This window comes from Canis lupus, chromosome 33 (genome assembly GCF_011100685.1).
Source record: "Canis lupus familiaris isolate Mischka breed German Shepherd chromosome 33, alternate assembly UU_Cfam_GSD_1.0, whole genome shotgun sequence".
NCBI lineage: Eukaryota > Metazoa > Chordata > Mammalia > Carnivora > Canidae > Canis > Canis lupus.
This window is the reverse complement of record NC_049254.1, coordinates 5936530-5953583: the sequence shown is the minus strand read 5'-3', so window position 1 is coordinate 5953583 and position 17054 is coordinate 5936530. Positions and strand designations below refer to the sequence as shown.

Here is a 17054-nt window from a genome sequence, read left to right as displayed (position 1 = left end):
TCACTAGCCTGGCAGGAAGCCCCAAGGCCTCTGACACCAAAGGGAGGAAAGCATGTGAAAAATATCTAGGTCTGCTGCTCCCATCTCCTCAGGCCTGTGCATCTCTTTCCACTCTGTTTGGTCTTCCTCATCCATTTGTAACGTATGCTATCTTGACATGTTGTGGTTTAAAAAAAAAAAAAAATGCCTTAAGTTATTTATGGTTTTAAAAAGCCAGAAATAAGCTGTAGGATTATCAGTAGGTTAAAAAAAAAAAAAAAAAGAAAGAAAAGAGAAGAAAAAAAGAGAGAGAGGAGAAGAGACTATATATGAGACGCGAGATGATAAGAGAGAGCAGACAGAGAGTAGATGAGAGGAGAAGAGAGAGATGAGAGGAAGAAAGAGCATGATAAGAGCGAGCGTCCCGTCTTGCTCCGCTCTCTTGCGCTCCCGCTCCTCGATTTCTTCTCCCTCTCTTCTCCCTCTCTCTCCGCCATCTTCTCGTCGCTCTCTCCTCGCCTCTCCTCTCTCTCTCTCCTCGCATCCTCGCCCCTCTTCCCTCTCTCTCTCCTCTCCCCTCTCTCTTCTCCTCTCTCTTCTCCTCTCTCTTCTCCTCTCTCTTCTCCTCTCTCTCTCCTTCTCTCCCTCTCTCTCTCCTCCTCTTCGCCCTCTCGCCTCTTCTCCTCTCTCTCTCTCTCCTCTTCTCCACCTCTTTCTCCTCTCTCTTCCCTCTCTCCTCGTCTCTCTCCTCTCTCCTCTCCGCTCTCTCCTCTCTCTCTCCTCCGCTTCCCTCATCTTCTCCCCTCTTTTCCTCTCTCTTCCTCCCTTCTCAAAGACAGAAGAGAGAAAAGAATGGTTCTAGGTTTCTTGAAAACTTGGTAAAACCCAAGTGATGGGGGAGAATTAAGGTTTGGATTGTCAATAAAAGTCTAAGACATCGAGGCGTTTGGGATGTTAGATGCATCTGTGAAGTGGCTAATTGAAGAATCAAAGAGAAGTTAGCCAGCCCAGAGCCTGGCCCTTGTATTTGTTCAACAAATGTAGCTTTCCTTCCTTTCCTTGTATAGAGTTGAGAAAAGTCAAGGAAGTGGGTGCCCAGCTGGGTGCTGAAAGACAACTTGTCGTACGCGTAGGCTGAGATCATATTAAATGCTGACCAAAGGCCATGAGCAAAGCTTCATGATGACAAGATACAGGCCTATCGGTGCTCAGAGAAACTGATGTGGACTTGGCTTGTCTCATCCCTTTGACTGATGTGACCTTAGCAAAGTTCTTCCCCGCCCCACATGCGGTTATTACCCGAACACAAATATAGGATACATATTAAAGACTCCAAAGAACAATGGGATTATTTATAGATCCTGCGACTCCCTTGAAAATACACTGTAAGTAACCCTTTTTTGTTATATATGTTGATGGTCACAGGCATCAGGGGTATTTGATAACTCAGTTCTGGAATCCACCCGTTTGTACCTGAAATAGTTTTAGAAGTTACTTATGACTGTCCTGGAAGGTATCTTACCATGAGCCAATGTAGTCACAAAACAATCTGTTTAAGTGCTCAAATAGTCAAGGCTCCACCTAGAATAACATCATTTATGCAAACACCCAACATGGATGCCACTCACGAGTACCAGTAATTCTTAAAAAAATCTATTCTACAAGGAAGATAAAACAGTATATGAAGGTCTAGAGAAACAACTCCATATTTACAATTTGGTCTGCTCATCTGTCCTCCAGAACGAACTCTTTGGGAAACCTGCATATTATTTTGCAAAGCACAGAAGTAGAAGTAACCGAGATTTTGTGGTTTTTCATTCACAAATGTGTTTCAGCTGAAAAGTCAGAAGTGTGAGGCATTCTTTTCCTTTAAAAAAAATTAAAGCAACTCTTGAAGAGCCATTGCATACACCAGCTGAGAAAAAATTAGGAAGCTTATCAACTCTCTTGTATTTCACGGGCAATACAAAGCACATCCAAGTTGCAAAGTAGACTTGGCCAGTCAGGATATCCTTGTGATAAACATGTATAGTTCCCTCTGCTTGGTTGTAGGAAAAAAAATTCCACTAATAAACAAATTCTCTAATTATAATTCCATAAATGGAATGACCATTTTGCTTTGAACGGAAGATTTCAAAAGAAACCCAGAATTTAACCCAGAATGCCTGCTTTAAGGGAAAAAAAAAAAAAAAAAGCAAGCCTTCAGTAGAGCTTCAATCATCAAAAGAAGTTTCAAGATCTCGACATTAAACCTGACAGACCCAGCTTCCTGTTGGATCAGCAGAAATCAAATCCTTATTTCTTCTCAAATTATAATAGACTGACATATGAATAATCTCCATACATCAAAGGGAGCTCAATCTTGGCAACGCCTTTCCCTCCTCTTTAATAAAAAGCAGGTCTCATTTGTGTGGAGTTTTAAGGTTCACAAAATGCTTCTAAGTCCCTCACTTCATTTAAGGCTCAAACCGGGTTTGATAAATGGCAGGTAGGTACCATCTTCCTGATGAAGGAGGAGGAAACTCAAAGTCTGAGGTTGAGCTGCCCTGGGTCACACAGTTTGGGAGACAGAAATAGACTTAAGGTCTGACCATTTCTTCCTCACAGTTCTATTCCTGGTGTCATCCTGTTTCTCAAGACAAAAGGCATGAGGGGAACCCAAAAGAGAGTTCTAGCCTATAACTTCCTGTCAGTGCTCCCAAGTGGTGGCTGGAGTTCCCAGAGGGGGAATTCAGATATCCGCAGAAGGGAAATGGCTCTAGGGCAGCGTGCCCCCCCAAGGGATGTGGCAGTCCAAGGGTCAACACCAGATGGGAGCTTGCTAACGAGAACATTCCTGAGCCCTAACCTGATCCGAATCTCTGGAGCTCAGGAATGTACATGGAAACAAGTGCCCTCCAATAGAATTCTCGTGCATACCAGAGTTTGAGAACCACTGCCCTGCTCTACTCCAGGGAATGATGGAGGAAAGAAAAAAAAATCTTGGGTTTCCTGAAATCCAGGGACCATGACACAGAGGTTACAGGAGTTATCCTGACAAGGCTAGGAGCTCCCTAGGGGAGTGTGGAGCATTTCTAATACCCGGCACACAGGAGAGGTTAAGCAGATAGCCGTTGAATGTAGTTACACATCCACTAACTAGATGCCTTTTTTTTTGGGTGGGGGGGGGGGGGCAGAAATGTCTAGCACATGGCAAATGCCCAGTGGATAATGGCTGATTAGAATCATTGAGACAGGGGCATTCAGCACATGCTCATTACGTGCCAAGGCAGATGATAAAGGCTTCTGGTGCTCTAGCTCATGTAACCCTCACAATCGCCCCATGGAGTGGTAAACGTACAACCCCACGCTGTGGACCAGTAACCTTCCTGAGCTGCTAATGAACAGAACCAGCCCGCCAACCCTCATCGATCAGACCAGAGCCCACGCCTTATACCGCCTCTCTCCTGAGGTCAGCTTCCGTAAACGGGTACAGGCCCATCTTTTTGATACCAGACTAAACACTAAAAAGCATTTCTCTAATTCATTTTTCCTACCAGCTCCTTAAACAGCATAGATCCTAGGGATTAAGGGAATCAAGAAGTAGGTCACAGTCACAAACTGGGATGAAGCGAAACCCTATTACTTGTTCCTCCCAACTCATTCTGCTGGATTTCAGGAAATCCATTATTTTTTTTTTCCCCTCCATGGTTCTGTTGAGTGTCTTAGAGCAGCAATTCTCAAACAGGAGAAGCAAATAGGAGGGTGCTTGTTTCAACACACATTCCTGAGCCTCAGGGCAAGCTTGATGGCATTACTTAAAAGGACAAACAAACCAAACCTATGAAATGACCCTTGAGAATGGTCAGATCTCTATTTTTGGACTCTCCTAATACCTTCTCAAACCAAAGGGAGTTCATTTTGCCAACCACCAGCTAGAACAAAGCATGTTCAACAGCAGTTCTGAATTATTCTATTCACCAAGCACAAAAACCCTGTGGGTATCTCGACATCATACAACATGAAGGAGTGAGCTCTCTTTGTGTTTCCTCTTCCAGATGCTGGGGACACAGACCCAGCCTACCTGGCCTCTCTGTGACATTTCCTCTACACCCAATGCCCCTCTTGTCCATAGACTCAGGCCCACCCAGGCTCTGGGATGGATCCTGGCCCAAGGAAAGGGAGCCTGAGGAGCCCTGGAGCTCAACCGTTTGGTCAGGTTCTGGTTGATTGCACGCTGACCTTGGCCAGCTCTTTCACCTGCCCTGAATTCTGTTGCTGGCTCACTGGATAGGACACCCTTGTTTTCCAAAGTCTGCATTCTTCGCTCTCCCAGCCACCCCAGCAGCTCTGCAGTCAAACTTACAATTTTTTAGTAGCTCAGAAACCACGTCTCATCCAACCTGTTCCCCAGGCTCTGTGCCACTCCAGTGACTGACAGTGACAGCCCTTCCACCGCTTGGTCTCATCTCACACTTCACACACTGCTGCTCAACAGCCTGACCCAACAACCCGCATCCTTGTGCACATTAGAAAAGAACATCCCCTCTGGCTCTCCCCAGCCATGTGGGCCCGATCATAGGCGGTGTTCCCTGTTCCAGGCTCACCCCCACTGCCTTACCAGGTAGCCCCGCTGACAGCCTACATCCCATCAGCCCTCAGAGAGTCCCTTCCCCATTCAGGCCTCCACCAGTCCTCAGCTCACAAGGACACACACAAGACTGTGTGAACTTGGCCAACAGATCATACATCCTGTCTGCCTTCCTTTTTGTATTATTGCTCTGTTTAGGACTCTTCTCTGTGATCACGTGCCCATGGGAGCATCAGCTCTGGTTCTGGCTATGTATTAATGTCCAGATTTTTTGGTTCAGCCCCATAGGGTCCCTAAGCCTCCTAGGCCTAACCATCTCCATATAACCCAAGCTTCAACAGAGACACACAGGACCCCTGTGGCCTATGTAAAGGGCTCTGTGCTCTTTCACTCATTTGCCACCTCTTTTTAAACTATGGTCCTTATGACTAATTGGATGATCCAAAAATGTCTGGTAGCCTCCACAGTTTGGTGATGATCATGTAAATGACAGCACAATATATGAAGAACTAACTGTCCAACAGTACCCTAGGCCCTTTCCACACATGATGAAAGCAAGTATATTATCATCCCTGTTAGAGATGCTTAGTCACCAGAGCAGTGGCAAGAATTCAAACTCAGATCTGAGTTTAACTGTACATTATAGAAAACTTTTAAATTGTACATATGGGAAACTATCACTTTTTTTTTTAACTATTACATCATGAACTCTACATTCACTTAGTACCTTTTTTAAAGGTAAAACAAGGGAATGATACACATTAAATTGCATGCATTTATTAAAATACACTTAGAAACATAATATGAAAACATGCTCACTTTATAATTTAAAAAGTTAAATCTTAAGGACTCTGATGAGATTTCTACTAGAAGAAAAATTCTCGCTAGGCCATAATTAAAGAAAAAAAGAGTAGCACATACAAAATTAATATGCCTGAAATTACGTCTGAAATGTTGAGTTACTATTTGATACAAATTTAAGAGAAAAAAATCTGACATTACTGAGTAAATAGAAAATGTGATTTACGCACCATCCCTCCTCTGTCTGGTTTCAACAAATTGGACCAACAGTATACATTCTGTCTAGATTCAACAAATTGGACCAATTCTATACTTTCTTGCTGATTTCTAAATAGTTTTTTTTTCTGTCTGCACGGCAAAAGGAGAACACGTATAATTAACTTTCTCTCTTCTCCCAATTCTTTGGCTAATGCAAGAACAGGCAGCTAGTTCTACACACACACACACACACACACACACACACACACACACTTCTTTCAGTCTTTCAAGAAAGCCAGTGCTTTTGCCAGATTTCATCCCAAGCATATGTAGACAGATCTTTTTACTTAATTAAAGCTAAGCTTCCACTGCCAAAGCAGAGGACCAAATCCTCTGCTGAAAATTGGGTGTGCTTACTGCAAAGAATATAAGAAGGATAGAAGTAACTTTTCAGAATTTTGCTTTTTAAAAGCACAGTGGGACACACTAAAAAAAAAAAAAAATCATTCAGCTAATAGCATACTATTCTGCATGCTAAAAATAAATGAACTGAAGTTCCTGTTTTCAGGATCTCTCCCTTCAGACTCAGCTACATCGAAAATACACAAAGAAGCGTTTAAGCTTATGTTCCTACTGTTTATTCATATTTTCTCCTAGAGACCCATTTCTTTTCCTGGAGTGGAAATTTTCTCTATTTTCTTATATTAAACCCCACTGATAAGATAACCTCCAAGGAATATTAGATGTTAACAGGCTAACAGGATGACTGTGGTTGATTTTTTAAATTAACTTTATTGAGATATCATTTTTCTATAATAAGATTCACTTTCAGGCATACCATTTGATGAGTTTTGACAAACGTATACAGTCCTGTAACAACTCTCAAGATCATACTGAACATTTCCATGATCCCCACCCCCATGTTGCCATGTTCCTCTTTATGGCCAAATCCCTTTCCCACAATTCCTAGCCCAATCTATCTCTATCCTTTTGGGTTTTTTTTTTTTTTTTCTAAAAGTTCACCTAAATAAAAGCATATGGGAAGTATCTAATTTCTAGCTTATTTCAATTAACATAATGCTTTTTTAAAAAGTGTACAGGTTGTTGCCTGTCCCAGGAATTCACTCCTTTTCATAGTTGAGTGGCATTCCATTATGTGGCTATTCCACATTTACCAGTTCGCCAGCTAATGGATATTTGGTTCTTTGTAGTTTCTCCTGTTCTCACGGTTATTAAAGCCACATCGAACATTCAGGTACAAGTCTTTGGAAAAACATATGTTCTCGTGGGTCAGAGAGCAAATGTAGGTTTAACTTTATATAAAAAAACTTTATATTGTACACTGGAGCCTATTCCTGAACAGATTTGCTTCAATTCCTCAGTTAAAGGAAAAAAAAAAAAAAAAAAACCTCCACCCATAACAATTCAAGTTATTGATGCCATTGAATAATACAAATCAGAAGTAAGGACAGATTCACCTGTTAAGGCCAAACACTCACCATGGGTGACACCAGAGAGGAGAAACAGAGCGAACGGTTACGGCCCTTCTACACAAGTCTGACTACCTGTTGGGAGTCCTAAAGGGCAGTAGTTCGGACTCCCACTATCCAAAGTGGGGTCCAGGGAGCAGTAGTGGCGTCACCTGGGAACTCGGCAGAAATGGAGAACCGCAGCTCCACACCCTAGAGCCCCCAGGTGAGGTGTGTGTCTGAGAAGCGCCGATGGAGAAGGTCAGAGAAAGAGGCTGCGTCCCACGAGGCTCAGGGCTTCCTAAGGGGTTTTGAGAGGAACTGGAAGCTCATTCCAAGTTCCTCGCTCTCTTAAGTCTTTTGGACTTGACTTTTAGGGTTTCCAATCAACAGAATTTTCTCTGAAGAAACCAGAGTGTCTCTGAAATAAGCGGCTCAGAGAAGAATTCCCCTCACATTCTAGGGATTACTTGTGGTTGCCTCGTAAATTCCCTCAACACGTTCATTCCTGTGCTGCTGTCAGCCTGACCCTTCCACTTGCTACCACTATCGCCCCGACACTCCCGGTATTCTGGGGAGGAAATAGAGAGGACCCCGTCATCATAGCCACGGGACGCACACCTCGTCCTGCACGGCCTGTCACGGTCCACGGACCCACCCCCCGGCCTTCCCACGGCATTTCCAACCATCGTTATTCACAATTTGAACCCAGGAATTACACACCTTAGAGCTGGAAAGGGTTCAGGGCGCGCTGACGGGGGAAGGTTCGGTGTCACCATAAGATAGAAGAGGCGGCCAGGATTTAGACAGTCGCCACCTTGCCACAGGGGACCTCACTCACAAGAAGCAGGGTCGGGGGCGCAGCAGGACGCTTGTACGTGGCCTTCCCTCCAGCACGATTCCGGTCTCTGTCTTGACGTGGTCCTCTCCAACCTCCACAGTTTCCAATTCCCCAACCACCTCCTTTGGGTGGCACGTCACAGGCCTGGGTCTCCCCCCCCTACAGTCTCTGCCCACACCTCCAGCTCACTTCCTCCTGAGCACACGTGAATGTGGGTGCTCGCAAGCTCTTCTCTTAAATCAACGCTGCCTCCTAAACCCACGTGCCCATTTCTTCTCAGCTTCTAGCAATGATCTCTAATCTCTCTTCTCTTTAAAGCAACCCCCGTGCCGCACCTGGTGTAAGAATCCTCCAAGCCCAGCTCTCATTTTGTCACCCACCCCACAGGAAAACCTTCAGTGGCTTCCCACTGTCTGCCCTACCAACGTAAAATCATTTGGCCTGGCATTTAAGCCTTCTATAATTGGTCCTTGCATCTTCTCATCTCCCCCTCCATGGAATCTATTCTTTGCAGGGAGCAGCGTCATCAGGTGTTAAGGTTGCCTGCACGGCATTCCGCCCCTGTGGGTTCGAGTCTCAGCTTGACATCTCTGACCAGTTATAGGACCCTGGGAAGTTGCTTAACCTCTTTATAACTCGGTGTCCTCAGCTGTCAGGTGGGACTAACACCACCCGATAGAGCTATTGTAAGCGGCAAATATAAAGCAGTTATGTAAAAGTCTGGCACATGGTAACGTCTCTCCTAATCTTCTTCTCATTCTTCTCTTAAAACCAATGAAATATTAACTGCCCATATACCAAGCCCTTACTGAAAAGCGAACTCTGTAACATCCTGGCAAGGACCCTAAAGAACCAACGACGTTAGGCTAACAATAGCCTTAAAACATCAAGCATCCACCACCACGCTAGCTATTTCCCCACATCCATTTCAACATCTCAAAGTATCTGTGATAGAAGACTTACTCATCTGCTTCTGAATAAAAAATGAAAGGCATCCCAGTCGTAGTAGTAATCCATCATCAGCAAACCTCACGCTAGAATTAGACCCCATTCCCGGCTGTAGAAGCTACACCTTTTTATGCTTTTCATAATAAAACTGCTCTGGAGTTTAAGAAACCAACAACCCGGACGTGTAACCAGCATGCCAAATGTATGTCTTGATGCAAGAAATAAAATCAAGAATTCTGCAAAGAACTGGAGTGACAGTTGCATCTTACACCGCGATACTGTTGAGGATTCAAAGACTGCGTTCTAGACTCAGAAAGCAAAGCCAAGGTCATTCGGCGATGCCTAAGAAGGGAAGGATGAAGAGCTGAGGGTCGGTAGCCCTAGAGAATGGGAGCAGAGAATGAAACGCTGCAACAGATGGCAATAGAAACAGTTTAAATGTTCTGAACACTTACATAATAGAGCTGTTCTAAATATTTTACATATGTGATTCTTTTAAATCCTCAAAACCACCCTTTAAGAGAGGGACTACTGTCATCTCTATCACCGAGATGGTGACGCTACAGCACAGAGAAATTATAACGTACACAAGAATCCCCAGGTAGTAAGGGGCAGGCACACACCAGAACCCACGCCCTTCACCACCGGGCTGCAACAACTCGGAATATTTCCATCCGATGCCGGAAGATGTAGACTGGCAGGCGAGACAGTTCTGCAAGTCACCAAGATGACTACACCTCGGGTTCCACTAAATGAAGATACATCTGGCCGTAAGAAACCTGAAGAGCCGGCCCTATGTCCAGCCGAAGTTTGGGGTGTTTAAGAGGTTTGCAGGCTCAGCAGCTCACGATGCTAGGGAAGGGCTTTGAAATCACTCATGACTAATCTTGGTGCAAGGGGTGAAGAGATTCCCAACGACCAAATCCCAAAACCACTGTGAATGTCCTAATTTGCCAGTACCACTCAAGCATTGCGGGTGTCCTTCACAAAAACGATTTTCAAACGAAACAGTAACATATCCCATTTGCTTGTAGAATAACTATGTTCTGATGAACCTTAACAAATCAGAAAGACTGTACAGAGGCACAGGTAAAACATGGAGCTGATTCCTGATGGATATCTTTGAGCTCCAGAGCTTCCAGAGCTTTCTCAGAATAAATTTATGAAGTGAGGTTTTAAATGTGTACATGGGTTCCAGGAATGGTAAGGAGGCTATCCCTAAACATTATACTAAGGTACTTCAAAAAAACTATTATTAACTGCAGCACTTAAGGACAGCGAGGAATTAGAGTTCATTCTATGGAGAACACAAGGCCCAGAGAGGGCAAGCATCTAGCCCAAGGTTACACAGCTTGTTAACAGCAGTTTCTACAATAGCTGTGATGTGTGTAATGTTCTAGTTTTCATTTCAGCGTTTTTTACTCTTTCACTTCCAAATTGGTCTATAATAGTCCCAAAGAAGATCTATTCACATTGAGAATAAAAATAATGTTTAAGGGGCATTCAGCTGGCTCAGTCAGAAGAGCATGCAACTCTTGATCTTGGGGGCAGGAGTTCTAGCCCCACACTGGGTATAGTGATTACTTAAATAAACTTTATTAATAATAACATTAATAACTTCTATAGCTAAACTTTGGGATATGCTGATGACTCACTGGTTACATGAAGAGTCTCAGGGGCCCTCTGGCCATATGTTGAACTAGTAAGAGATAAATTTATAGGCATTTTAAAGTTATTTGCTAGGGACGCCTGGGTGGTTCAGTCGGTTAGGCATTTGCCTTCGGCTCAGGTCACTATCCCAGGGTCCTGGGATAGAGACCCACGTCGGGCTTCCTGCTCAAGCAGGGAGCCTGCTTCTCTCCCTCCCTCTGCCTGCTGCTCTCCCTGCTAGTTCTCTCTCTCTCTAATAAATATATAAAATATATTTTTTTAAAAAGGTACCTGTTAGAGTTGGCAACGTTGCATGAGACATTTCAAGGGTTCAAGCTCACATCTAAGAAGTCTGAGACAGTGGTAGTGTTGCCTTTGCTTACCTGCACTTTTAGAAGTCTGTTTCCCAAAGGCGCTCTGCTCCTGAAGGTGAAGGATGTGATGTGGTGAGGGTCCCAGAGGCCCAGGAGCCTGGCTGCTAAATTGTTGGAGTCTCTCCACAGGAAATAGCCCAAGATAAAGGGCTGTGCTGCTTCTTCACTTGCAAGTGCTGAAAGAAAACACAACGATAGCATGCTTATTAAGAAGGGATCTAAGTGCCCAAGAAAAACTTTTAAGCCATTAAAACATTTTTAATGACTACATCATTTTAGTAAACTCACTTCTGACCCCTCCTAAAGTACTCGACAGGATAATGAAATTACCAAAAACAAGACAAAAAAAAAATTCCAAGAACAAAACCAGCAGCATATATTACATTACTATCATTCATGACTGGTTAGCCACGGGATCCAGCTCAGTCTCCTTGACGAAAAAAACAAACAAACCCATATCCAGCTCAATTAATCCAAAACAACCTGGTAATGAAAGAACCATCTGTCTTATTTTTCAGCTTCTCTCCACACATACACACAGCTTTATTGTTAAATGCAGAGGTGAGAGAGGAAGCTGTCGCTCTGAAAACCCTCCGAGGAGGAAGGGAAGGGAGGCAGGAAAATGAGGAGGAGGTCAAGGATGAAGATATCTAGGAGACAGTGAGGGGAAAGGAAGCATGGAGAAATCAGAAGAACAACCAGTAAGAATGTGCTGTGGGCTACTTTCTCAAAAACACTTTGAAAAAAGTCTCAAATTGCTCTTGTTATGGCTTTCCTTACACAAGACGAACCCTGGTACAAAAACAACAAAAATTGCACGCTCTGCACTTGTGTTAGTAGAAAATGTTATTCTAAAAAAAATTCTTAGGAAACAAATATAAGAAAACAAAAACCAACAAAAATATGGCAAATACTCTATTTTAGAAGCCACTATGAACTTGAATGTCCTACAATCAGGGGATAATTGGGCTTAACTATTATGAAGATCAAACGACATGAAAAAATCTTTAGAATCTACCAAGAAGGAATTTTTTTTAAAGATTTTAACTATTTATTTGAGAGAGAAAGTGTATGCGCATGCACACGAGGAGGGGGAGGGGGAGAGGCAGAGGGAGGAGCAGACTCCGTGCTGAGTGGGGAGCCCGATGCGGGGCTTGATCCTGGACCTGGGGATCATGACCTGAGCTGAAGGCTGATGCCTAACAGACTGAGCCACCCAGGAGCCCCAAGAAGGAAAAATTTTAAAAGCTGAGAACACAAAAATTAGTTCTATGAATAAGACGGATGTGTGTCTGTGACAAATTCCCGAAAGACCCTAAAGAAAAAAATGAAATCTGATGTGCTGAGTTGTAGATTACAGGGAATTTTTTTCTTTGAAATTGAAAACTTATTATAGAGACACAAAAATGCTTATTTTAACATTTGAAATGCCAAGTCGTTGATGCATTTAGAAATGAGAAGAAAGGCCAAGTGGGGCTCTTTAGGAGTTATTATAATGGAAGACTCTACTGTGCTGCAGAATTTTGAGCCTAAGGAAATTATGGATAATTATACACCTGTGCTTCAGAATCAGTCTCCCCAAACACAGAGAGAAGTGCAGCTCCTGGTTTCCGTCATCTTCTGCCCACTAGTACTTATCACCAGCTGACGTAAAGGAGAAATCACAAATTTGAAGTTAGAAGGCTCCTTTAAAATGATCTAGTCTGAATATTTGGTAAGGAAACCCCAAACAATAACATGCCAGGACTGGCTCAGGGGATGGGGACTTAGTTACCCCTGGAGATGCTTAAATCAAGGGAGGAAACAAGGTCGCCCATTCTCATGTGTGAATGACCCCCATGAAGAAGAGGCATCAGCCGGGTTCTGGAGGCTTGAGGAGGGAGGAAGAGGGGCAGGAGGAGGGGACGCTAGGCCAAAGCCGGGAAATGCGATATTCAAGGAGTTAGGTTTGAGCTCAGTAGGAGAGAACTTGCTAATATTTGGGTTGCCTAAAGATAATACAGGAAAGATAACACAGGTGGCATGGTTGGATAATGAGTCACTTGTTACTAAAGATACCCTGTTCTAAAAACCACTTGGGAGCCATTTGGAGCTTAACAAACTTAAACGTCCATTGGCATCACTTGAGCATCTTGTTAAACTGTAGATTCTGATGGGGGCGGGGCGGGGGGGCGGGGGGGGCGGGCGGGGAGGGGGCCGTGAGAATCTGCATTTCTAACAAGCAGCCAGGTGATGCCAAGGCTTCAAGTCAAGAGTGTTAAGGATGTAACTCGATTGGGATGTGATTTAAACCAGTGCTCCCGCCAAGTGCAGTCTTCTAACCACATGACTTCAAAAGCACTCTCCAACCCTGATTTGGAGGCAGATGACTAATAAATAGGTTAAGGGGTGATTAGCAGGGTTTTGTGGGTCCACACATTCAAAATTCACAAAAGTTTGTATCTTGGTGTCTTGCAGGACCGGCCCCCATCATAATTTTGCACGATGATACTCATACTTCAAGGCCAAATACTTAAAGCCAAATAACTACATTGTAAAAATGAACTCAGTATTCAAAAATGCGGTTACTTGTTTTTTTTTTTTTTTTTAAGATTTCATTTATTTATTCTCAAGAGACACAGAGAGAGGGAGTCAGAGGGAGAAGCAGGCTCCATGCAGGGAGCCCAACGCAGGACTCGATCCAGGGTCTCCAGGATCAGGCCCCAGGCCGAAGGTGGCGCTAAACCACTGAGCCACCCGGGCTGCCCTACTTCTGATTTCAGTACAGCACAGTTAACAGAGAAGTAGGATGAAAGGAATATGACTATACATTTTCCCCAGTGATCTGTGGTACAAAATCACGTGTCTCCAAAGAAAGGCCAGGAGGGGGTAAGCCTCCCAAGGCTACAATTTGTGGCCTTCTTCAATGGAGGGCTTTGCCTTATTTACCTAGCCCTGAAATCTCACCTCCCTACCAGGCATACCAGTCCTAAAAAATTGCTTCACTGTTTTGAAACTCCCCGTTTCTGGCTCTACTCCCTTATCTAATAAATCTGGACTTTAATTAGTTCAAAATCCTATGTAAGGTCTTTCCTGGAAAATTACGCTAATATCCGAACACAGACCGTCCTTAAGTTTCGAAGCGTTCTCGTGTGTCTCTCCCAGAGTAAATACCCCAACCACTAAGACGGAATCAGTTTCCTGCCTTTCTTCTGACTGTGACAGTCCCCCTTCCAAAGGGATTGCTGTTTCAGTTTGCTTCAAAGTTATAAGTAGCATTCTATCCGATTTATAAAAGCCCTTTTTTTTTCAAACTGCTTATTTACTTGTCAGTTAATTCTGAAGGACCCTAGCTTATTCTCCTTGGGAAGTAGCACCTGTTAGTTCCTCTTTTGCTATTTTTAAAAGAAAAAAGTGAGTGAGCCTATGAGAAATCAGATGAACATACATAAAATCTTAAGATTAAAGTGTTGGAAATTTTTCTGCTTTTATTTTAAAGATTTTATTTATTTATTCATGAGAGACACAGAGAGAGAGAGAGAGGCAGAGACACAGGCAGAGGGAGAAGCAGGCTCCCTGCAGGAGCCCGATGCGGGACTCGATCCCAGGACCCTGGGTCATGCCCTGAGCTGCCTGGGAGCCCCATTATTCTGCTTTCCACAGCACATGGAAATAGGTGATGATAACTTATATTACTGTCCATAAAATGATTCTCTGAAGCCGGATTCCAAAGATGACGCAAAAATCTTTATAAAGTACCCTTGCCCTGGGGTACTTTGTAATATTATTACAAACCAATCCATGTGATAAGCATGTTTTATGAAGTCATATAATCCTAGATTTACTTTCTCATGCTAGTAGGTTAATCCTTTGGGCAAAGTGAATCGAATTTATTTCCTGATAAAATTATTGCTGGATGTCTCCACCTTCTGCAATAACTGTTGATTGAATCAGTAAGTAATTTCTCGACGCCTACGCTACGCCAGATGTTCTAGGCACTGGAGATAAAGTAATGAAGGGAAAACAAAACAAGCCACCAGTTCGCCATCCAGGAGAGGGGCAGATATTAGCAAGCAGTCCCCAGGGCACCGTTCGGTGACAACCGCGGTCTGGCCAGGCCCAGGCCCAGGTGGGGAGGACAGGGAGCTCCCCGGAAGAACCTGGGGGGGGGGGTCTCAGAGAACTCCACTGAAGGGTTAGCCAGATGAAAGAGGTAAGAATGATAAACCATTGCAGCCCAGGAAAGAGCACTTGCAAAGATTCTGAGGTGGGGACAAAAGCTTTACATTGAGGCCTTGAGGCCTCCGACACGAGTAACGCGGGCACAGTGACCGCCAATCGCTGCCACACGCCGTCTACACACACTGCTCTGTCTTCTGCTGACCTGACATTGCTTAGCCATCATTTCTAGCAAAGTATAATGATAACTTCAGGGTTTTATCAATATTTACAGCTGGGCGACCCTCGTTCCACAGCTAGGGACACGGAAGGCAACTGGTCCAGGGCCTCAGAGCTCCAAGGGGGCGAGCCGGGTCAGCGCCAGGCCGGCGGCTGTGAGGACTCCCTGGGGGGCATCGTGACGCAGAAACGGATTAGGGCCGCGGCAGTGTCGCTCCCGGAGTCTGCACCTTCCTGGTGGGAACCGGTTTCGTTAGGAAGTAGTACCTGGGAGTGTATCACAAGACGCGCATCGAAATCCAAAGGTTAATATTAAAAGCCCGTGAACCCATTCACTGGGGTAACTATCTTCTCGGGGTTCTGTTTTGAATTTTTGTAATGCACGTTTATCTTCCCCTCCCTGTCCCTGTTCCTCTTCTCCCAGGAACAACCAGGATCATGACTTTGACAGGGAGCCAGTCCCCTTTTGATTCGCAGGCCCACATATGCAGGTGCGCACACATTCATAAATATCATATGGTGTGTGATATTGTTTTAAGTGATGTTGCACGTTTACATAACAAATATGTAATATTCTGAAATTTGTGTTGTTCACCCTACCTGTTAGGTTTTGAACTCCCCCCTCTACTGATGAGCTGCAGAAAGGTCTGGCTCCTTCTTTTCAAGTTCCGTAGAATATTCTACTGACCAAATATATCGCAAAGTTACCCATTCCCTACCGGCAGACATTTAGGTTGCTTCCAGAGGACTGATTATCTAAAATCCCATTTTAGAGACAAATTTCCTTTTTTTTCAATCTAGATAAAATAGCGAGACACTGAATCTCACAAATTGCTGGAAATACTTTAAAATAGAAATTTCCCTTATGAATAGGTTTTTTTTTTCTCTGAAGAAAGAAGAAACCTCTGATAATTCAAGTCATAAAGAAATACCTAGACAATTAAAATACTGTGACTCTGAAGAGGGGAAGTTAATAGTATTTTAAATGAGAAAGTAAATTTCTAGTTAAGTTGAATCTATTCTAATCCTGTTGAAAACAAAACATACTGCAGAAAACAGTCTGTATCTTATAACACTTTCTCTTTCTGGGCACACCACACTCGGCAAGAAAAATCAGAGCATTTGAGCAAGTAGATAAAACAAAACAAACGTTTCTCTGGAATTCTTTGTTCTGTGCTCTGGCCAGAAAATAATCCAAGGCACAACTACACAGAAAGATGAGCAAATTTTTCATTAGAATCAAGGGATTGGCAAATGCCTGTTAAATGCCAAAATCAATGTTTGATAAAGTGGGCAGTTAAAGAAATAAAATGATCTCGCAGTTGTTAGACCTCTGAACAGTGGAACTAAAAATAGTCATCTATTTATATTAATGGGACTTTTTAGCTCAAGGTCACTGTAACAAGTATTATCATAAAATGTAAACTGCAGTCAACTCTACAAATCCACGAAGACCTAACTATGGGATTCCTATAACTTTAACATTGTTTTCTATAAAGAAGGTTTCCGGGAAAGCCTCAAAAGGCAGATGTTTTCAAATATGGATAACTGTTGATGAACGGCTGCATTCTTCACGCTATAAGATAACTTCGTGCAGAAAATGCAAAAGAGAATTCAAAGATGGGCATGCATTTGTCTTCAGAAGGAAAGGGAAGTCAAGTCTCCTAGCAGGTTTCTAGGTGCCACTCAGGTAAACAGAAAAATAAATCTGGGTTTCTAATGAAAGTTAGTGACTCCAACGCATTGGGGGTCCCAGTGGAATCAGACTATGTGACCCCATTTTCACACAACGAGCCAAATGTTTTAGCACATTCCATAGGCCAGCCAAGGAGATCTCACTTCTAGAT

General features: G+C 43.6%; 1 protein-coding gene across 11 annotated transcripts in view; it reads right to left on the bottom strand.

Annotated features, from left to right (window-relative positions):
* Positions 1-17054, bottom strand: part of ST3GAL6 (ST3 beta-galactoside alpha-2,3-sialyltransferase 6) — a 69338-nt gene that overhangs the window by 39011 nt on the left and 13273 nt on the right. For 10 of the 11 annotated variants that reach the window (XR_005383177.1, XR_005383178.1, XM_038582561.1 and 7 more), the window contains exon 2: positions 10840-11006. The gene's annotated coding sequence lies outside the window, so the exon portion shown is untranslated. Of the gene's footprint in view, positions 1-7740; positions 7963-10839; positions 11007-17054 lie in introns of those variants that run through there. The other variant, XM_038582565.1, reaches the window with a different exon arrangement.